The following is a 23,943-nucleotide window of genomic DNA, read 5'->3' on the forward strand; positions in this document are numbered from 1 at the left end:
AAAGGAACAAACCAATAGCTCAAATGAGACACAAGAGCTGAGACAACTAATGCTGAATATACGAACAGAAATGGAAAACCTCTTCAAAAATGAAATCGATAAATTGAGGGAGGACATGAAGAGGACATGGGCTGAACATAAAGAAGAAATAGAAAAACTGAAAAAACAAATCGCAGAACTTATGGAAGTGAAGGATAAAGTAGCAAACATAGAAAAAATAATGGATAGCTACAATGATAGATTTAAAGAGACAGAAGATAGAATTAGTGATTTGGAGGATGGAACATCTGAATTCCAAAAAGAAACAGAAACTATAGGGAAAAGAATGGAAATATTTGAACAGGGTATCAGGGAACTCAAGGACAATATGAACCGCACAAATATACGTGTTGTGGGTGTCCCAGAAGGAGAAGAGAAGGGAAAAGGAGGAGAAAAACTAATGGAAGAAATTATCACTGAAAATTTCCCAACTCTTATGAAAGACCTAAAATTACAGATCCAAGAAGTGCAGCGCACCCCAAAGAGATTAGACCCAAATAGGCGTTCTCCAAGACACTTACTAGTTAGAATGTCAGAGGTCAAAGAGAAAGAGAAGATCTTGAAAGCAGCAAGAGAAAAACAATCCATTACATACAAGGGAAACCCAATAAGACTTTGTGTAGATTTCTCAGCAGAAACCATGGAAGCTAGAAGACAGTGGGATGATATATTTAAAATACTAAAAGAGAAAAACTGCCAGCCAAGACTCCTATATCCAGCAAAATTATCCTTCAAAAATGAGGGAGAAATTAAAACATTCTCAGACAAAAAGTCACTGAAAGAATTTGTGACCAAGAGACCAGCTCTGCAAGAAATACTAAAGGGAGCACTAGAGTCAGATACAAAAAGACAGAAGAGAGAGATATGGAAAAGAGTGTAGAAAGAAGGAAAATCAGATATGATGTATATAATACAAAAGGCAAAATGTTAGAGGAAAATATTATCCAAACAGTAATAACACTGAATGTCAATGGACTGAATTCCCCAATCAAAAGACATAGATTGGCAGAATGGATTAAAAAACAGGATCCTTCTATATGCTGTCTACAGGAAACACATCTTAGACCCAAAGATAAACATAGGTTGAAAGTGAAAGGTTGGGAAAAGATATTTCATGCAAATAACAACCAGAAAAGAGCAGGAGTGGCTATACTAATATCCAACAAATTAGACTTCAAATGTAAAACAGTTAAAAGAGACAAAGAAGGACACTATATACTAATAAAAGGAACAATTAAACAAGAAGACATAACAATCATAAATATTTACGCACCGAATCAGAATGCCCCAAAATACGTGAGGAATATACTGCAAACACTGAAAAGGGAAATAGACTCATATACCATAATAGTTGGAGACTTCAACTCACCACTCTCATCAAGGGACAGAACATCTAGACAGAGGACCAACAAAGAAATAGAGAATCTGAATATTACTATAAATGAACTAGACTTAATAGACATTTATAGGACATTACATCCCACAACAGCAGGATACACCTTTTTCTCAAGTGCTCATGGATCATTCTCAAAGATAGACCATATGCTGGGTCACAAAGCAAGTCTTAACAAATTTAAAAAGATTGAAATCTTACACAACACTTTCTCGGACCATAAAGGAATGATGTTGGAAATCAATAATAGGCAGAGTGCCAGAAAATTCACAAATACGTGGAGGCTCAACAACACACTCCTAAACAACGACTGGGTCAAAGAAGAAATTGCAAGAGAAATTAGCAAATACCTCGAGGCGAATGAAAATGAAAACACAACATATCAAAACTTATGGGACGCAGCAAAGGCAGTGCTAAGAGGGAAATTTATTGCTCTAAATGCCTATATCAGAAAAGAAGAAAAGGCAAAAATTCAGGAATTAACTATCCATTTGGAAGAACTGGAGAAAGAACAGCAAGCTAACCCCAAAGCAAGCAAAAGGAAAGAAATAACAAAGATTAGAGCACAAATAAATGAAATTGAAAACATGAAAACAATAGAGAAAATCAATAAGGCCAGAAGTTGGTTCTATGAGAAAATCAATAAGATTGATGGGCCCTTAGCAAGATTGACAAAAAGAAGAAGAGAGAGGATGCAAATAAATAAGATCAGAAATGGAAGAGGAGACATAACTACTGACCTCACAGAAATAAAGGAGGTAATAACAGGATACTATGAACAACTTTACGCTAATAAATACAACAATTTAGAGGAAATGGACGGGTTCCTGGAAAGACATGAACAACCAACTTTGACTCAAGAAGACATAGATGACCTCAACAAACCAATCACAAGTAAAGAAATTGAATTAGTCATTCAAAAGCTTCCTAAAAAGAAAAGTCCAGGACCAGATGGCTTCACATGTGAATTCTACCAAACGTTCCAGAAAGAATTAGTACCAATTCTCTTCAAACTCTTCAAAAAAATCGAAGTGGAGGGAAAACCACCTAATTCATTCTATGAAGCCAACATCACCCTCATACCAAAACCAGGCAAAGATATTACAAAAAAAGAAAACTACAGACCAATCTCTCTAATGAATACAGATGCAAAAATCCTCAATAAAATTCTAGCAAATCGTATCCAGCAACACATTAAAAGAATTATACATCATGACCAAGTAGGATTCATCCCAGGTATGCAAGGATGGTTCAACATAAGAAAATCAATTAATGTAATACACCATATCAACAAATCAAAGCAGAAAAATCACATGATCATCTCAATTGATGCAGAGAAGGCATTCGACAAGATTCAACATCCTTTCCTGTTGAAAACACTTCAAAAGATAGGAATACAAGGGAACTTCCTTAAAATGATAGAGGGAATATATGAAAAACCCACAGCTAATATCATCCTCAATGGGGAAAAATTGAAAACTTTCCCCCTAAGATCAGGAACAAGACAAGGATGTCCACTATCACCACTATTATTCAACATTGTGTTGGAGGTTCTAGCCAGAGCAATTAGACAAGAAAAAGAAATACAAGGCATCAAAATTGGAAAGGAAGAAGTAAAACTATCACTGTTTGCAGACGATATGATACTATACGTCGAAAACCCAGAAAAATCCACAACAAAACTACTAGAGCTAATAAATGAGTACAGCAAAGTAGCAGGTTACAAGATCAACATTCAAAAATCTGTAGCATTTCTATACACTAGTAATGAACAAGCTGAGGGGGAAATCAAGAAACGAATCCCATTTACAATTGCAACTAAAAGAATAAAATACCTAGGAATAAATTTAACTAAAGAGACAAAAAACCTATATAAAGAAAACTACAAAAAACTGCTAAAAGAAATCACAGAAGACCTAAATAGATGGAAGGGCATACCGTGTTCATGGATTGGAAGACTAAATATAGTTAAGATGTCAATCCTACCTAAATTGATTTACAGATTCAATGCAATACCAATCAAAATCCCAACAACTTATTTTTCAGAAATAGAAAAACCAATAAGCAAATTTATCTGGAAGGGCAGGGTGCCCCGAATTGCTAAAAACATCTTGAGGAAAAAAAACGAAGCTGGAGGTCTTGCGCTGCCTGACTTTAAGGCATATTATGAAGCCACAGTGGTCAAAACAGCATGGTATTGGCATAAAGATAGATATATCGACCAATGGAATCGAATAGAGTGCTCAGATATAGACCCTCTCATCTATGGACATTTGATCTTTGATAAGGCAGTCAAGCCAACTCACCTGGGACAGAGCAGTCTCTTCAATAAATGGTGCCTAGAGAACTGGATATCCATATGCAAAAGAATGAAAGAAGACCCATCTCTCACACCCTATACAAAAGTTAACTCAAAATGGATCAAAGATCTAAACATTAGGTCTAAGACCATAAAACAGTTAGAGGAAAATGTTGGGAGATATCTTATGGATCTTACAACTGGAGGCGGTTTTATGGACCTTAAACCTAAAGCAAGAGCACTGAAGAAGGAAATAAATAAATGGGAACTCCTCAAAATTAAACACTTTTGTGCATCAAAGAACTTCATCAAGAAAGTAGAAAGACAGCCTTCACAATGGGAGACAATATTTGGAAATGATATATCAGATAAAGGTCTAGTATCCAGAATTTATAAAGAGATTGTTCATCTCAACAACAAAAAGACAGCCAACCCAATTACAAAATGGGAAAAAGACTTGAACAGACACCTCTCAGAAGAGGAAATACGGATGGCCAAGAGGCACATGAAGAGATGCTCAATGTCCCTGGCCATTAGAGAAATGCAAATCAAAACCACAATGAGATATCATCTCACACCCACCAGAATGGCCATTATCAACAAAACAGAAAATGACAAGTGCTGGAGAGGATGCGGAGAAAGAGGCACACTTATCCACTGTTGGTGGGAATGTCAAAGGGTGCAACCACTGTGGAAGGCAGTTTGGCGGTTCCTCAAAAAGCTGAATATAGAATTGCCATACGACCCAGCAATACCATTGCTAGGTATCTACTCAAAGGACTTAAGGGCAAAGACACAAACGGACATTTGCACACCAATGTTTATAGCAGCATTATTTACAATTGCAAAGAGATGGAAACAGCCAAAATCTCCATCAACAGAAGAGTGGCTAAACAATCTGTGGTATATACATACGATGGAATATTATGCAGCTTTAAGACAAGATAAACTTATGAACCATGTAATAACATGGATGGACCTAGAGAATATTATGCTGAGTGAATCCAGCCAAAAACTAAAGGACAAATACTGTATGGTCCCACTGATGTGAACGGACATTCGAGAATAAACTTGAAATATGTCATTGGTAACAGAGTTCAGCAGGAGTTAGAAACAGGGTAAGACAATGGGTAATTGAAGCTGAAGGGATACAGACTGTGCAACAGGACTAGATACAAAAACTCAAAAATGGACAGCACAATAATACCTAATTGTAAAGTAATCATGTTAAAACACTGAATGAAGCTGCCTCTGAGCTATAGGTTTTTGTTTTGTTTTGTTTTGTTTTGTTTTGATTTTACTATTATTACTTTTATTTTTTTCTCTATATTAACATTCTATATCTTTTTCGGTTATGTTGCTAGTTCTTCTAAACCAATGCAAATGTACTAAGAAATGATGATCATGCATCTATGTGATGATGTTAAGAATTAATGATTGCATGTGTAGAATGGTATGATCTCTAAATGTTGGGTTAATTTCTTTTTTTCCGTTAATTAAAAAAAAAAAAAAAAAGAGAAGGGATAATTGGAGATGAAGGGATACAGACTGTACAACGGGACTGGATATAAAAACTCAGAAATGGACAGCACAATACTACCCAATTGTAATGCAATTATGTTAAAACACTGAATGAAGCTGCATGTGAGGTATAGGTTTTTTGTTTTTGTTTTTTTTGTTTTTTTTCTTTCTATTATTGTTTTAATTCTTATTCTGTTGTCTTTTTATTTCTTTTTCTAAATCGATGCAAATGTACTAAGAAATGATGAATATGCAACTATGTGATGTTATTAAGAATTACTGATTGTACATGTAGATTGGAATGATTTCTAATTGTTTTGTTAATTTTTTTTTAATTAATAAAAATTAAAAAAAAAAAAAAATGAGGGAGAAATTAAAACATTCTCAGACAAAAAGTCACTAAGAGAATTTGTGACCAAGAGACCAGCTCTGCAAGAAATACTAAAGGAAGCACTAGAGTCAGATACAAAAAGACAGAAGAGAGAGACATGGAGAAAAGTGTAGAAAGAAGGAAAGTCAGATATGATATATATAATACAAAAGGCAAAATGGTAGAGGAAAATATTATCCAAACAGTAATAACTCTAAATGTCAATGGACTGAATTCCCCAATTAAAAGACATAGACTGGCAGAATGGATTAAAAAACAGGATCCTTCTATATGCTGTCTACAGGAAACACATCTTAGACCCAAAGATAAGCATAGGTTGAAAGTGAAAGGTTGGGAAAAGATATTTCATGCAAACAACAAGCAGAAAAGAGCAGGAGTGGCTATACTAATATCCAACAAATTAGACTTCAAATGTAAAACAGTTAAAAGAGACAAAGAAGGACACTATATACTATTAAAAGGAACAATTAAGCCAGAAGACATAACAATCATAAATATTTACGCACCGAACCAGAATGCCCCAAAATACGTGAGGAATACACTGCAAACACTGAAGAGGGAAATAGACACATATACCATAATAGTTGGAGACTTCAATTCACCACTCTCATCAATGGACAGAACATCTACACAGAGGATCAATAAAGAAATAGAGAACCTGAATATTACTATAAATGAACTTGACTTAACAGACATTTATAGGACATTACATCCCACAACAGCAGGATACACCTTTTTTTCAAGTGCTCATGGATCATTCTCAAAGATAGACCATATGCTGGGTCACAAAGCAAGTCTTAACAAATTTAAAAACATTGAAATCATACACAACACTTTCTCGGATCATAAAGGAATGAAGTTGGAAATCAATAATAGGCGGAGTGCCAGAAAATTCATAAATACATGGAGGCTCAACAACACACTCTTAAACAACAAGTGGGTCAAAGAAGAAATTGCAAGAGAAATTAGTAAATACCTAGAGGCAAATGAAAATGAAGACACAACATATCAAAACTTATGGGACACAGCAAAGGCAGTGTTAAGAGGGAAATTTATTGCCCTAAATGCCTTTATCAGAAAAGAAGAAAAGGCAAAAATGCAGGAATTAACTGTCCACTTGGAAGAACTGGAGAAAGAACAGCAAACTAATCCCAAAGCAAGCAAAAGGAAAGAAATAACAAAGATTAGAGCAGAAATAAATGAAATTGAAAACATGAAAACAATAGAGAAAATCAATAAGACCAGAAGTTGGTTCTATGAGAAAATCAACAAGATTGATGGGCCCTTAGCAAGATTGACAAAAAGAAGAAGAGAGAGGATGCAAATAAATAAGATTAGAAATGAAAGAGGAGACATAACTACTGACCTCACAGAAATAAAGGAGGTAATAACAGGATACTATGAACAACTTTACGCTAATAAATACAACAATTTAGAAGAAATGGACAGGTTCCTGGAAAGACATGAACAACCAACTTTGACTCAAGAAGAAATAGACGACCTCAACAAACCAATCACAAGTAAAGAGATTGAATTAGTTATTCAAAAGCTCCCTAAAAAGAAAACTCCAGGACCAGACGGCTTCACATGTGAATTCTATCAAACATTCCAGAAAGAATTAGTACCTACTCTCCTGAAACTCTTCAACATAATCGAAGTGGAGGGAAAACTACCTAATTCATTCTATGAAGCCAACATCACCCTCATACCAAAACCAGGCAAAGATATTACAAAAAAAGAAAACTACAGACCAATCTCTCTAATGAATACAGATGCAAAAATCCTCAATAAAATTCTAGCAAATCGTATCCAACAACACATTAAAAGAATTATACATCATGACCAAGTAGGATTCATCCCAGGTATGCAAGGATGGTTCAACATAAGAAAATCAATTAATGTAATACACCATATCAACAAATCAAAGCAGAAAAATCACATGATCATCTCAATTGATGCAGAGAAGGCATTTGACAAGATTCAACATCCTTTCCTGCTGAAAACACTTCAAAAGATAGGAATACAAGGGAACTTCCTTAAAATGATAGAGGGAATATATGAAAAACCCACAGCTAATATCATCCTCAATGGGGAAAAATTGAAAACTTTCCCCCTAAGATCAGGAACAAGACAAGGATGTCCACTATCACCACTATTATTCAACATTGTGTTGGAAGTTCTAGCCAGAGCAATTAGGCAAGAAAAAGAAATACAAGGCATCAAAATTGGAAAGGAAGAAGTAAAACTATCACTGTTTGCAGACGATATGATACTATATGTCGAAAACCCAGAAAAATCCACAACAAAATTACTAGAGCTAATAAATGAGTACAGCAAAGTAGCAGGCTAAAAGATCAACATTCAAAAATCTGTAGCTTTTCTATACACTAGTAATGAACAAGCTGAGGCGGAAATCAAGAAACGAATCCCATTTACAATCGCAACTAAAAGAATAAAATACCTAGGAATAAATTTAACCAAAGAGACAAAAAACCTATATAAAGAAAACTACAAAAAACTGTTAAAAGAAATCACAGAAGACCTAAATAGATGGAAGGGCATACCGTGTTCATGGATTGGGAGACTAAATATAGTTAAGAAGTCAATCCTACCTAAATTGATTTACAGATTCAATGCAATACCAATCAAAATCCCAACAACTTATTTTTCAGAAATAGAAAAACCAATAAGCAAATTTATCTGGAAGGGCAGGGTGCCCCGAATTGCTAAAAACATCTTGAGGAAAAAAAACGAAGCTGGAGGTCTCGCGCTGCCTGACTTTAAGGCATATTATGAAGCCACAGTGGTCAAAACAGCATGGTATTGGCATAAAGATAGATATATCGACCAATGGAATCGAATAGAGTGCTCAGATATAGACCCTCTCATCTATGGACATTTGATCTTTGATAAGGCAGTCAAGCCAACTCACCTGGGACAGAGCAGTCTCTTCAATAAATGGTGCCTAGAGAACTGGATATCCATATGCAAAAGAATGAAAGAAGACCCATCTCTCACACCCTATACAAAAGTTAACTCAAAATGGACCAAAGATCTAAACATTAGGTCTAAGACCATAAAACAGTTAGAGGAAAATGTTGGGAGATATCTTAAGGATCTTACAACTGGAGGTGGTTTTATGGACCTTAAACCTAAAGCAAGAACACTGAAGAAGGAAATAAATAAATGGGAGCTCCTCAAAATTAAACACTTCTGTGCATCAAAGAACTTCATCAAGAAAGTAGAAAGACAGCCTACACAATGGGAGACAATATTTGGAAACGACATATCAGATAAAGGTCTAGTATCCAGAATTTATAAAGAGATTGTTCAACTCAACAACAAAAAGACAACCAACCCAATTACAAAATGGGAAAAAGACTTAAACAGACACCTACCAGAAGAAGAAATACGGATGGCCAAGAGGCACATGAAGAGATGCTCAATGTCCCTGGCCATTAGAGAAATGCAAATCAAAACCACAATGAGATATCATCTCACACCCACCAGAACGGCCATTATCAACAAAACAGAAAATGACAAGTGCTGGAGAGGATGCGGAGAAAGAGGCACACTTATCCACTGTTGGTGGGAATGTCAAAGGGTGCAACCACTGTGGAAGGCAGTTTGGCGGTTCCTCAAAAAGCTGAATACAGAATTGCCATACGACCCAACAATACCATTGCTAGGTATCTACTCAAAGGACTTAAGGGCAAAGACACAAACGGACATTTGCACACCAATGTTTATAGCAGCGTTGTTTACAATTGCAAAGAGATGGAAGCAGCCAAAATCTCCATCAACAGAAGAGTGGCTAAACAAACTGTGGTATATACATACAATGGAATATTATGCAGCTTTAAGACAAGATAAACTTATGAACCATGTAATAACATGGATGGACCTAGAGAATATTATGCTGAGTGAATCCAGCCAAAAACTAAAGGACAAATACTGTATGGTCCCACTGATGTGAACGGACATTTGAGAATAAACTTGAAATATGTCATTGGTAACAGAGTTCAGCAGGAGTTAGAAACAGGTTAAGACAATGGATAACTGAAGCTGAAGGGATACAGACTGTGCAACAGGACTAGATACAAAAACTCAAAAATGGACAGCACAATAATACCTAATTGTAAAGTAATCATGTTAAAATACTGAATGAAGCTGCATCTGAGCTATAGGGTTTTTTTTTGTTTTTGTTTGCTTGTTGGTTTGCTTGTTGTTGTTGTTTTTTACTATTATTACTACTTTTATTTCTTTTCTTTATATTAACATTTTATATCTTTTTCTGTTGTGTTGCTAGTTCCTCTAAACCGATGCAAATGTACTAAGAAACAATGATCATGCATCTATGTGATGATGTTAAGAATTACTGAGTGCATATGTAGAATGGTATGATTTCTAAAAAAAAAAAAAAAAAAAAAATATCATATCCCATTACAACGAACCAGGACTCCTTAGAGATTCCATGTTTGGGGCAACCTGAAACACCAAATAGCAGGGAAGCTATCAAAGACCACAAGGTTTTGTCAAAAGAGCCATGAAGCCAAATTTAAGAGGCTTCCACTGGCGAAAGATTGGACAATTTGTGCATCACATCAAATATATTTGTCAACACCAATTCACATTACTATTAAAAATTAATCGATTCATGGAAGAACATGAGCAGTCCATTTATTTTGAAAACACCTAAATAAAGGGGGAAATTAAACAACAATTCTGCTCTTGCTTTATGTATTGTACCATTGAGTAACCAAACAGTACAGGAGGGAAAGTTTCTCTTTATGAAAGTGTTAACTAATAATGGAGAAGGAATCATAGAATTTGATTATCACCATAAGTGCTAATGAATTAATGGATCTATATATATATTGATGTTCAATAGTGACTAATATCCCAAAAAGAGAGACAGTCATTTTATGACTTACGATGAAACAACACAATACCACCAGTGAAGTCTTGCCAAAAAAAAATTGAACCTGAATCTGACCAAACTGCAACATCTAATTACCAATTTGAAAGAAAAAAAATCAGAGGACAGATAAACCTGTTAAGAGGAACCATGAAAGGCAGTTAGCAAAATCCAGAGTGTGAGAATCTCCTGAAAACAAATGACCCATTTTCTTCAATAAGTGAAGTTCAAGGAAAAGAAAAAAAGGGTGATGGAAGAAAAACCTAAAGTAAAATGAATTGAAACATGTTAACCAATTGCAATATATAGACCTTTTTAGGATCACGATTTGAGCAAACTGCAAAGCACCCATACACCCACACACATTTATAACATTTGAGAAAATTGCTATTGAACATTGATTGTGTATTTGGTATTAAGAAATTATTGTTAATTTTTTGGGTGTGATACTAATATTGTGTATTTTATTTTTTAAAAATAACGCTTATCTTTTAGTTAGAGCTTGTGGATAAAATATTTGGGGTTTTCTTTAAAACAATATGGGAAGGGACAAGTAGGTGAGAAAATAGATGAAATTAGAGTGGCTGTGAGTTGGTTATTGTATTAAAGAGGGTGATGGACACTGGGGAACTCATCATATTGTGTCTACATTTATATATAGCTAAAAATTTTCCATCACAAAAAGCTAAAACAGAACACACAGAAGGAATTATCTACATTGTAAAATTCCACAAGAGTACAAGTAAGATGTAAACTAAGATGATTCCATTCAATTTAACAATTAAGCTGTCATTGGTGTTTTTTTTTTTCAGAACAGATTCAATTCGATAGTAATGATAAAAGACAATTTACAGCAGGCTAAAAATGAATGATTTAGAATATATTTATGCCTTGACACTAGTAGATAATTTTTCTATCCAAATTATCCCTGTCTCTTTTAAATTTTTTTGTCATGGGAGGTTTCATGCCAATAAAAAAATTAAAGAGAAGTGTATAATGAACCCCAGATACCTATTACGCAGCTTCAATAATGAAAATTTTGCCAATGTTGTTTCATCTGCCCCTCCCCCATTTTTGATAAATCATTTTAAAGCAAATTCCAAAATATCACTTAATTTCAACTGTAAATAATCCAATATTAATTTCTGATTGAAAAGAACCTTTTAAAATTTAACATAACACCATTAGCATGCTTAGCAAAATTAAAAATAATTTAGATAAGGATTTCTTATCAAGATATAAAAGCACCAAATCATATAGAAAAAGTTTATAAATTTATTAACATTAAACATTTTAAAATTCTTTTTAACAAAGAACATCAACACAAAAAAGGAAAAAAGACTGAGGAAAGATAAATGCATATTAACAAACATTAAACAAAAATCAATAGCATAAAGACTAACTATCCAATAGAAAAATGGTTAAAGTATAATAAGTAATTCACAGAAGAGGAAATCAAATTGCCAACCAACATATGAAAAGATGCTCAACTTCCCTAGTAATCAGGAGGAGGCATATTAGTGCCACCTAATTAGGGTATTAGTGTAATACCCTTTACATTAGGCAAAACTTAATCTCATAAAACAATGTGTTTACAGAGATGTGGACAAAGGGAATTCTCAATAACTGCTACTATGAATGTAATCTAAACAGTCATTGAATAACAATTTCAAAATATCTTGCAAAGTTGAAAAAGTATATACACTATACCTAATGACCCAGCTTTCTCTTTCAAGGTGTGGAGTACAGGAAAACCTTTACATATTTGCAAAGTGAACTATGTAAAAAGAATGTTTATTGCCCAATTGTTTACAACATGCAAAAAATGGCAACAACCTAAATGCCCAACTAAAGGAGGATAGACAAATTATGCTTTACAAATACAATAGAATACTAAATAGAAATTAAAATCTCACTTTAAATATTTTATATGTATCAACCTTAAAAAACGTGTGAAAAACAAGATACAGGAAAAATATATAGAATCACATCATTTACATAAAATTTGAAAATATGTAAAATAATGGTATCCATTTTTTAGGAATAACAGTATATAAACATGTGTGGGAATAGCAGATGCAAATTTCAGGATGCCATTTACCTCTGGAGAAAAGAGAGGTAAAGGCAAGAGGTTTCAACTGTATCTGTAATATTTTACTTTTAAAAAAACATCTAGGCAGAATGCTAACTTTCATTTTCTATAGCTGGCTGCCACTATGGAAGATCTTCTCCTGTTTGTAAATCCTAATACAATTCATGGCTAACTCCATGTCTGATGTGTCCTTTGGTCTTCGGGCTCTCTGACCCAATCCCTCCAAGAGCTGGGTTGGAACAATTGGTGAGCCAGCCAGGAGACTAAGGTGCCAGCGGCAATGGCAGTTGTGAGTCTTGAGAAGGGAGAACTGATGGAGCAGGTCTCAAATTGGCCTCTACTGTCCATGGGGAAAGGGGTGGCTGCCCTTCTAAATAATGGGGAGAATCTGTGGGGGAAATCCCAAATTGGCCTCTATCATCCATGTGCCTCCTAGACGAACGGGGACTTCGTGAGACTATGAGGATGCTCTGAAAACTCAGACAGGGTTACTAACTGTTTTGCAACAGATAGTAGGAGAGCTAAATTTGAGTAAGAAGAAAGGAGACTGCCAAATAGCAATAGCCATAGTATGGCCCCTGTTAGGAGCCTTCTGGATGGCTACCAAGGCAGAATAAATGGTGAATGAATAAATGGCAAAAGCTACTGCATGCCTTTAGAGGAAGATAAAGTGATGCCACCTTTGTATGTAGCCAGTCAAAGCATTGCCAATTTGCTACAAGGAATTAGCACCCAATTATGTCATTATCACTTTGTTTCAGATTTAACTAATGCATTCTTTAGTACTCCTTAAATAAGGCCATTCAACCTGCTTTCACCTTCACCTTGGGAGGAGAACAAAGGATTTTCACTGTGCTCCCACAAGGCTATTTATATAGTCTGACCATCTCTGCTATGGTCTCATGACAAAGAATTTGGTTACATGGAAAAGTCTATTGCACTATGCTGATGATGTCATGTTTACTAGTAACTCTCTTTCAGAACTAAAAGAAGTCTCAGGCTCATTGTTACCTCACTTGGAGAATTGGGAATGGGCAATTAATTGCAACAGACTGCAATGCTTTGGCTGCCCTGTCAAATTCTTAGGTGTAAGAATTTGGGTAAGACAAAAATTACTCCTTCTTTAGTAATTGATAAGGTACAATGTTCCCCTATGCCACATATGCCAAAACGACTAATGCCTTTCTTGGGATAGTTGGAGTATTGGAAAGCTTTTGTTCCTCACTTAGCTCAAATGTTAAAACCTTTGTATATGCTAATTAGAAAAGGCCATCATACTTGGAAATGGGAGGGCCTCCAGCAGGCTGCTTTTGAAAAGCCAAAGCAGCAATGGCACTAGCACAAGCATGGGGGTGGAGGGTGGAGTAGACCCAGACCTGCCCTGTAAATTGGATACAGCTAGCACTGATATTAGCTTTGGGTGGGGTCTTAGTGGCAGAAGCAACATTCTAAATGAGTGCCCTTTGGCTTTTGGTCCCAATTATGGGAAGGAGCAGAACTGATATACAGCTCCCTGGAAAAGTAATAGTGTGTTGCATATAATGCCTTATTGCAAGTAGAGAGATTGATGCAAAGATGCCCAGTCACCTTGAATACAGCCATCCCCATACAGGGGTGGATAACCAATATGGCTTCTTAGTCATGCTCTGGCAGTGCCCAACTGAGCACACTGACCAAATAGAAAGCCTATCTGTTACAGCACAGCATTTCCAATACCAGCCCTCTGAGTGCAGAAATGCATGAAATTTTCAGTCCTATATAGAAGATTTAACAGCTGTACCTGAAATAGCTGCTGAAATGCCCAGTATAGAAGGCACGGGTACCATTTCTGAGTCTGCTTGGTTCACTGATGGATCCACCAGCAAGCAGCCTCCCACATAAACAGCTGTGGCAGTACAGCCCAGTAGTGACACTCTATGATGGTGCGGCGCTCTGCAAAGCAGTAAGGGGGCTGAGCTAAAAGCTGTATGGATGTAATTGTGCACGAGCCAGGAGATGCACTGTCTGTAACGACAGCTGGGCTGTTTACAAAGGCCTTAAGACCTGGATGGCAACCTGGAAGCAGAAGCAATGGACCGTCATAAGTCACCTTCTCTTGGGATAAGAATTGTGCAAAGATATCTGGGACACCAGTCAATGACAAAAGATAACTGTTTCTCACACCCCTGCCCACACTCCAAACACATTACCCAGAAATGTGGAAGCAGATACACTTACACAAGTTCAGAGAAGTGCAAATGAAGCCAGGGAAGCAGCAGAATGGTTTCATTAGAATAGTGGACACTGAGAGTATCAAATCCTGTGGCACCTGGCCCAGCAGTTCCAGCTGCTGATCATGTGCCAGCAGCTAGTGGGCATCACTAGAGAATGTCCTTCTTGCTCCCTGCAACAACCACATAAGCTAACACATCAGATGGAACACATTGGTCAGCCACAAATCCCCTTCCACTCTGGGATGGGGCAAGTTATGCTTTTACTATGATGGACACAGCCACAGGACTGTTGTTAGTATTCTCAGCGAATAAGGCTAACCAGAGGGTCACCTCAGATATGCCCTCTGTATGGAGTGCCTACACAAATAGATAGTGATCGGGGGACCCCTTTCACTGGGCAGAGATCCCAATCCTGGGCCATGGATCGGGACATCATGTGGACGTTCCATCTTCCCTACAACCCCACATGGGGGGGCCTTATTGAAAGAATGAATGTTTTGTTAAAGGCACAGCTAAAAGATAAGATGTTCCTGCAGCAGTGAACTAAAAGCCTCTCTCAGGCTTTAACCCACTTAAATGCAACGCAATGCTGCTGTAACTGCTCCCATTGAAATGTTAAAGGAAGGACCTATGCAGGTGCTGAGAATGTAAATTAAAGAGCCAGCTGCCTTACAGCCTAAACTGGGAAATGTTAGTAAATTGTTGCTTGTGCTCCACATCCTACAACATGGGATAAATGAGGTCAATTGGCCTGGTGCTAGCCTATTGCAGCTACCTTGGTTAGGAATCTTAAGTCCCTGGGGAATAGAAGTTACCCAAAGTAAGACTTGAATTCATTCAGAAAATACGTGTTAAAATCTTTATCACCAATCCAGGGGTTCTTATTTTCATGGGATCTTATAGGTGATATTTGGACCCTTCTTATGCCTGGATTGACAATTGATTTCAAGGTGGAAGACTCAAGATTTGCAGGGGAGAAATATCTGATATTTAAAATCTCCTCATAATGTTCCTCTACCTGGTACCTTGCTGTCAACTTCTGAAATCTAGATTGTTAAATCAGCGGGAATAACCCCTTATTCTTCCCGTAAACATCTTTCCTTTCACCCATAGTGTCCTAGCAAATACCTTCCTACAGTGGGCTTCAGCAGTAACTCATGCTTTCAATTGAACCTAATGTTTGATTTGCATGGACTTGCCATCTTCAGGCACTGCCAGCCTTCCTGGAACTGTGATCCCTGACAAATGGGGCTGTGCGGAATACCCTGCTGGCCTAGCAGAATACAGTGTGTCAGAAAATCTGGAAAATAATCTTAAATCCCTGGTTTAATTCTCTTTCTTGGCCATGGTGGCGTCTTTTGTAGGGTTGTTATCTCTTTGTAGGGGAAAGGGTTCCTAGTGTTCTGCTGTCTCTTATACTGTTGTGGAATACGGATGCAATGTCTGTCCTATAGTCAATGCAGTCTGCCATGTGGGGATGGAGTATGGGGATCTAGGACCTGGGATTTCCTTCCATATTGAGAGCAGGTCATTGCACATGGCCACCTACATGACTGGGACAGACATTAAAAGTCATCAGACCCCCTCAGAATGCACAGATGGTATTGTTAAACAAGGCATTGAAACACCCCTCCCTGATCACTGGTGTTTTGGTTTTTTAAAGCTGCTGAAAATGCAATATATCAGAAATGGAACAGCATTTAGAAGGAAATTTATTAAGTTGCAAGTTTATAGTTCTAAGGACATAAAAATTGTCCAAACTATGACATCCAGAGAAAGATATCTTAACTCAAGAAAGGCTGATGGTCCAGGACACCTCTGTTTCAATAGCATTGAACAGCCCAAGTGTGTCAGTTTCTCCTGACATGCTTATCCCTGTACCTCCAATGCCCTGCCCCATTGGTGTCTCAAATAAACTACTACTGCCCATCATGAAAGCCACCTTCCCTGTGTAGGGGAATGTGATTAGATTTGGAGAGGAGTTACAAGAGGATGGGGCTGTAGCCAAAACTCCTGATGGAGCCACAAGTTGTGAAATGCTGGCAGATCAAAGGTCAGGTCATGTATTTTTCTTTTTTATTATTAGAGAGGATGTGGGCTTACAAACAATCATGCATAAAATATAAGATTCCCATAAACCACCCCATCAACAACAACTGGCAATTGGGTGGAACCTTTGTCACAATTGATTATAGCACATTTTTCTAATTGTAGCACTAACAAAAGTCCATGATTGAATTTAAGGTTCAATGTTTGTGTCGTGTAGTTTTATGGATTTTTCTTTAAATTTTTATTTTGTTATCATATACATAATCTGAAATTTCCCCCTTTTAATCGTATGCTTATATATATTTCAGGGCTGTTAATTACTTTAATAATATTGTGCTACCATCGCCACCATTCATTACCAAAACATTTTCATCATTCCAGTTAGGAAACCTGTACATTTTAAGTCTTAACTTCCCATTCCCTATTTCCACACTCTCTCCTGGTAATTTATATTCTAGATTCTGACTCTAAGTGTTGGTTTATTCTAATTGTTTCAAATCAGTGAAATTACACATTTTCTGTTCTTTCATGCCTGACTTATTTCACTCAAAATGATGTCTTCAGAGTTCATCCACATTGTTGTATATAACAACAATTATTCCTCTTTACAGCTAAATAATAATCCACTGTTTGTATATACCACATTTTATTAACCCATTCATTGGTTGATGGACACTTAGGTTGGTTCCATCTTTTGTCAATTGTGAATAATGTCACTATGAACATTGGTATGTGAATATCTGTTCAGGTTCCTACTTTCAATTCTTTTGGGTGTGTATCAAGTAGTGGAATTGCCAGATCATATGGTAATTCTGTAGTTAGTTTTCTGAGGAACCACCAAACAGTCCTCCACAGTGGCTGCACCATTTTACATTGCAACCAGCAATGAATAGGTGTCCCTATTTCTCCACATCCTCTCCCACACTTGTTATTTTCCAGATTTCTTTTCTAATGGATATGAAATCTATGTAATCGTGGTTTTGATTTGCATTTCCCTCATAGCTAATGATACTGAGCATCTTTTCATGTGCTTTCTGACCATTTGACTATCATTTTTGGAGAGATGGCTGTTTAGGTGTTTTGCCCATATTTAAAATAGGTTCTTTGTTGAAATATTTCTTTATATATTTTGGATATTAATCCTTTACTGTGTATATGGTTTCCAAAAATTTTCTCCTATTGTGTAGGTGGTCATTTTACTTTCATGAAAAATTCCTTTGAGGCACAAAAGTTTTAAATTTGTGATGAGGTCCAATTTATCTATTTTTTCTTTTGTTGTGTGCAGTTTTGGGTATAAAGTCTAAGAAACCATTTCCTAAGCACAATGTCCTGAAATGCTTCCCTATATTTTCTGCTAGGAATTTGGTAGTTCTAGCTTTTATATTAAGGTGATACATTTTCAGTTGATTTTGTATGTGGTGTGAGATAGGGGTCCTCCTTCCCCCCCCAAAAAAAATCCAGTTTTCCCAGCATTATTTATTGAAGAGACATTTTTCCCAATCAGCTGGCCTTGCAGGACATGACTCCCAGGGTGTAAATCTGCCCAGCAATGTGGGGCAGGACTCCTGGGATGAGCCAGGATCAGCATTATGGGACTGAGAAAGACTTCTTGGCCAAAAAGGGGGAGAGAGAAATGAGACAAAATAAAGTTTCAGTGGCTGAGAGATTTCGAACACAGTCAAAAAGTTATCTTAGAGATTGTTCTTGTGCATTATAAAGATATCACTTGTTAGTTTACAGTGTAGTTTAGTGGGTAGAGGGAAGTACTTGAACCTGTTGAGCTGTGTTCCAGTAGTCTTGATCCTTGAAAATGACTGTATAAAGATATTACATTTACAATGTGACTGTGCAATTGTGAAAACCTTGTGTCTGATGCTCCTTTTATCCAGGGTATGGACAGATGAGTAAAAAAATGTTTAAAAAATAAATAAATAATGGGGGGGGCAAAGGAGAAAATAAATTGAATAGATGAAAATACTAGTGGTCAATGAGAGGGAGGGGTAAGGTGTATGGTATGTATGAGTTTTTCTTTTTTCTGGATGTGATGCAAATGTTTTTAAAAATGATCATGGCAATGTATACACAACTATGTGATGATATTGTGAGCCATTGATTGCACACCATGTATGGAATGTTTGTATGTTAAGATTTAGCAATGAAAATATTTTTTAAAAAAGCAACGTATGTTCACTGTTGAACATTTGTAATACAGGAATAAGCAAAAGAAATAAAATAATCATTGAATACATGCTCTCTTAATGTTTATCTATATTTTCAATCTTTCAACGTGACTATGCATTGATTTATAGAAAAAAAGTTATTTTTAACTTTAAAAAAGATCAGAAGGATATACTCCAAAATGCTGACCTTTTTTTTCTGGATTTTAGGATTATGGCTACTTTTTATTATCTTCTTTGGGCTTTCTTGTTTTTTTCTTATTTTTGAACAATGATACTATATTGTTTTGTAATTGGGAGAAAACCAATTTCACAATAAATGTTATTTTAAAAAATCCTCTTTATGCTTTTCAAGTGTCTCCTTGACCTCCTTTTTGTCATTAGCAATCTCATTAATTTCACTTAGCAGTGTTATATGAACATCTTTGATTAGTTGTTCAAAAGTCTGTGTCTTTTCTGGTGTTTTAATCTGGTCATTAGGCTGGGCTATGTCTGTCTGCATCTTCACATGCTTAGTGATCTTCTGCTGTCTTTGAGGCATGCAAATATCTTGCTAGGGTTACTTTGGAAGTTAGTTCCCTTCAGTATTCTAAAGCTTTTATTTGCGGGTCAGCTGTGAAGCACTATGTGGTCAGAATAGTGTGGTGATGGGTGATGGTGCAGGTTTAGGCACAGGGTTGGGGATGCTGTACCGGTGCCTATGAGCAGGGAGTGCAGGGTACAGGGTTGTGGTGGTGCGGTGCAGGGACGGTGGGGGTGGGGTGCAACTCAGGCAGGCCTTGGAGCATCGGAGCAGGGCACGTCATGGAAGACACAGAGGTAAGGTGCGGCAGGAGTTGGGTGGGTAGGGCTATGCGGGTGCACAGGGGCTAGTGAGCAGGCAGAATGTGGGTGGGCCCATGGAACATGGGGTTGTGGGTGTCAGAATATGGGGTATGAGGCACAGACGTCAGGGCACGGGGAAAGCAGGGCATGGGTGTGTCCTTGCACGGGATGGGGGATGAGCGAGTGTGTAGGGGTGTGGCACAGGTCGTGGGGGTTGCGGGACGTGAGTCAGGGGCTGTTGATGTTGGGTGGACAGGACCCTGGCACCGCTACTAGGTGGGGAGGTTGAGGCAGGATTGCATGTGTGGGCAGGGCAGAGGCTATGTAGTACAAATGCACAGACGAGCACCTGCCAGTTTTGGGAGCAGGGTGCTTGTGCCAGAGGGTGGCGTAAGGGTGTGCGGGACAGGGGGGATGGACTGCAGGAGTCAAGAGGGCGGTGCACGTATTGTGGGTGCAGGGCTGGGAGGATGTGGCTGCGCAGGCGGGGTGGGTCTGTGGGGCGGGGCCCTTCTGTGCACATGCGCAGAACTCAGGGGCCCTGGGTGGGTTTGCAATTGTCTTGACTGGGGATGGGTGTGGCCTGGTTCTGCTGATCAGCAGTTGTCCTGAGTTGGGGGGGCGTGGCAGAGATGTGTATGCGTGCGTTGGGAGTTCGGATGCAGGTGTACTCCTGTGCATTGCCAGGGTGGCAGAATGAGGTTGTGCGATTGTATGGGCTGGGGGCCGGTGTGGCTGTGGCAATGAAGCGCCCTAGCCAGGATTAGTAGGTGCCTCCGTGCAGGGGGCAGGGAGGGGGCAGGGAGGAGGCAGGGAGGAGGAAGTGGTGGTCTATGTGCTGGGCACGTGTGTGTGTGTGGGTGCACCGGTCTCAGGAGGGACGGGCTAGACTGTGAGCTTGCATGGGAGATATGAGTAGGGCTGGGGCAGACGCGCACTCATGCTTGTACAGGGGTATAGGGCCAGGGCGCATGGACGGGGTCGGCAGTGTAGTGTTGGTGTGCGGTGGGGAAGCGGATGATAGGATTCAGGTGCATGGGGTGTGGGGGGAGTTCAGGGTCATGGGGTGGGGGCGCTATGCATGAGGGTAGCGCATTCAAGGCTTGGCTTACTTCCATGTCTGAGTCTCCCTGTCCATGCACTTTTGAGGACTCTGGGCTTCCATTTGGAAAGGGGCACCCTAGGCTGTTTGCACTAGTTGGATGGTCTCCAGTTCTCTGTGTCTCAATTCATCAGCTTTTGCAACCAGGGCCTCCCTATGTGGTTTAGAAGACCCTTCCAGGTCGCTTATGCCCTGAAATTACCATTCCAGTGGCCTTCCCATCACTTCTCTAGCTGTTCCTTGGAGCAGGGTTGAACTGGACCTATCCTATTCTGCTATCTTACTGGAACTCTTAATCATATCATTTTGAAGTGCAAAAGTTTTTTATTTTAATAAAATCCAGTTTTTCAATTTTTTTCTTTTATGAATTGTGCTTTTGGCAATGTATCTAAGAACCCTGCCTAAACCTACAGTTAGTAACAGAGGTGATTTTACACCCCAGGGAAATTTAGCAATATCCAGACTGTTACAACTGAGAGATGCTACTGCATCTAGTGGGTGAAGAACAGGGATGCTGCTAAACACCCTATAAGGCATAGGACAGCCCTATACCCCCCTCCCCCAAAAAGTGATGTGTAGCCCTGGTTGTCAGTAATGCTGAGGGTGAAAAGTCTGGACTAATCCAAAGTCATGAAGGTTGTCTTCTATGCTTTCTTTTGGAAATTTATAGTTTTAAATATTATGTGTAGGTCTGTGATCCATCTTGCGTTAACATTTGTGTGTATTTTGAGATGACTTGTTTTTTGCACATGTACATCCAATTATCTGAGCACTGTTTGTTGAAAAGACTATCCTTTTTACTTTTGGCACTTAGTAGATAATCAATTGACTATAAATGTAAGGGTTTGTTTTTGGACTCTCATTCTTTTCCATTGATCTATATGCCTATCCTTACACCAATACTGTACTTGCTGCTACCACCACCACCACCACAGGGTTACAACTTCAGGCCTGAGGCTTACCTGAGAGCTTATGTAGGAGAGAAATAAGAGAAAAAAACTGGGTATTTCTCCACTCTCTAAGGTCTGTAAAGGCCCTAATTTCATTCTTTGAATCAGAAAGAGAGATTCTTTTGGAGCTCTTTCTTTCCATACTTGCTTGTATTAGTTTGGGTTCTCTAGAGAAACAGAACCAACAATAGATATCTGTAAATATGAGATTTATAAAAGTGTCTCATGCATCCGTGGGAATGCAAGAGTCCAAAATTAGTAGGGCAGGCTGTGAAGCTAGCGGCTGTGATGAAGGGTCTCTATGAACCCCATAGAAGAAGCTTGCTGGCTGAAGAAGCAGTGAAAATTCTCTCTTTTCCCTTAAAAGTCTTCAACTGACTGGATAAAATCCAACTGATTGGATTCTCTCATTTGTGGGATCATAGATGTAACAAGCCATAGCTGTCATAAACTGACTGATGGTTTAATAAACCAGCCTTCTGGTTGATTGACCAGCCACAAAATATCCTTGCAGTAACAGGCCAGTGCTTGCCTGGATGACTGGGCACCATCACCTGGCCAAGTTGGCACCAGAACCCAGCCACAACACCGGTGGACAGGTCTGGGATTTGGGCTGCCTTTGAAGCCAGGATGGGATATGCAAGAGGGAAAAAACAGGAGACATCACTGGATCAGTAGAATTTTGAGTTCTGGTTTTCTTCTCCAATTTACTTACTATTACTTGTTTTTCAAAATTCTCAGACAGTTTCTCCATGCATTTTTCTCCAATGTTCTTAATAGCATTCTGTGGGAGAGCTGCGGGTGTGGGTTGATTATTCCATCTTTATCAGAACCCAAAGTTTCATGGTTTCCTCTAGAAATTTGATACTTTTAACATTTATTTTTAAATCTGTGATTCATCTTGATTTAATTTTTGCATGATGTGAGGTATAAGTCAAAGATCATTTTTCTATATATATGGCTAATTGTTCTATACCATCTGTTGAAAAGATGTTTCCCATTAAATCATTTTGACACTTTGGTAAAAAATCAATTGGCCATACAAGATTGGTTCTATTTATGGACCATATTTTCTCCTATTGAGGTTTTTATTTATTTTCATGTCACTACCACAGTGTCATGATTGCTACAGCTTTTATTGTAAATCTTGAAATCAGAAAATGTAGGTCCTCCATCTATGTTCTTCTCTATCAAAATTGTATAGATTATTCTAGTACTTTATAATTCTGTGTAAATTTTAGAACCAAGTTTTAAATTTCTGTTTTAAAAAAAAACTTACTTGAGGAGAATTGACATTTCAACAACCTTGAGATTCCCAATCCATGAATGTGGTATATCTTTCCATTTGTTTAGAGCCTTTTGACTTCTCTCAGCAATTTCAGAGGAAAGGCCTTGGCAATATTTTGTTAAATTTATTCCTAAATATTTTATGGTTCCATGCTATTGTAAATTGTATTTTTTTTCCCGAGGTTTATTTCTTTTATTTTTGAAGCACTTTTATGGTGATATATTCACACACCACAATGGTGTATATTCACATAACATACAATTCATCCAAAGTATACAATCAATGGCTCTCAAAGTATAATCAACAAGAATTGTGCATTCATCACCACAGGAAATTTCCAAATACTTTCATTCCTCCCCAAAGAAAATCTGATACATGTTATAGCCCTTTATTATTGAAACTTGGCATTGGTGTGGTGTTTATTTTACAGTTGATAAAAGAATATTAAAATATTATTGTTAACTGTAGTCCATAGTTTTTTATAGGTATAGTTTTTCCCAGCTATCACCCTATTAGCATCTTGTGATAATGGCATACATTTGTACTAGTTCATGAAAGAATATTCTTATCTTTTTACTACTAACCACTGTCATCATCTGTCTTTTTTTTTACATGGGTAGGCACCAGGAATTGAACCCAGGTCCTCTGGCATGGCAGGCAAGCATTCTTGCCTGCTGAGCCACCGT

The 23,943-nt window shown here is 37.8% G+C and overlaps 1 pseudogene; it reads left to right on the forward strand.

Moving 5' to 3' along the window:
* Positions 1-20,085: 20,085 nt before the first annotated feature.
* The window catches only part of LOC143648902 (transmembrane protein 144 pseudogene), a 29,107-nt pseudogene continuing 25,249 nt past the window's right edge, over positions 20,086-23,943 (forward strand).

Source organism: Tamandua tetradactyla, chromosome 10 (genome assembly GCF_023851605.1).
Source record: "Tamandua tetradactyla isolate mTamTet1 chromosome 10, mTamTet1.pri, whole genome shotgun sequence".
In the NCBI taxonomy this organism is placed as follows: Eukaryota; Metazoa; Chordata; class Mammalia; order Pilosa; family Myrmecophagidae; genus Tamandua; species Tamandua tetradactyla.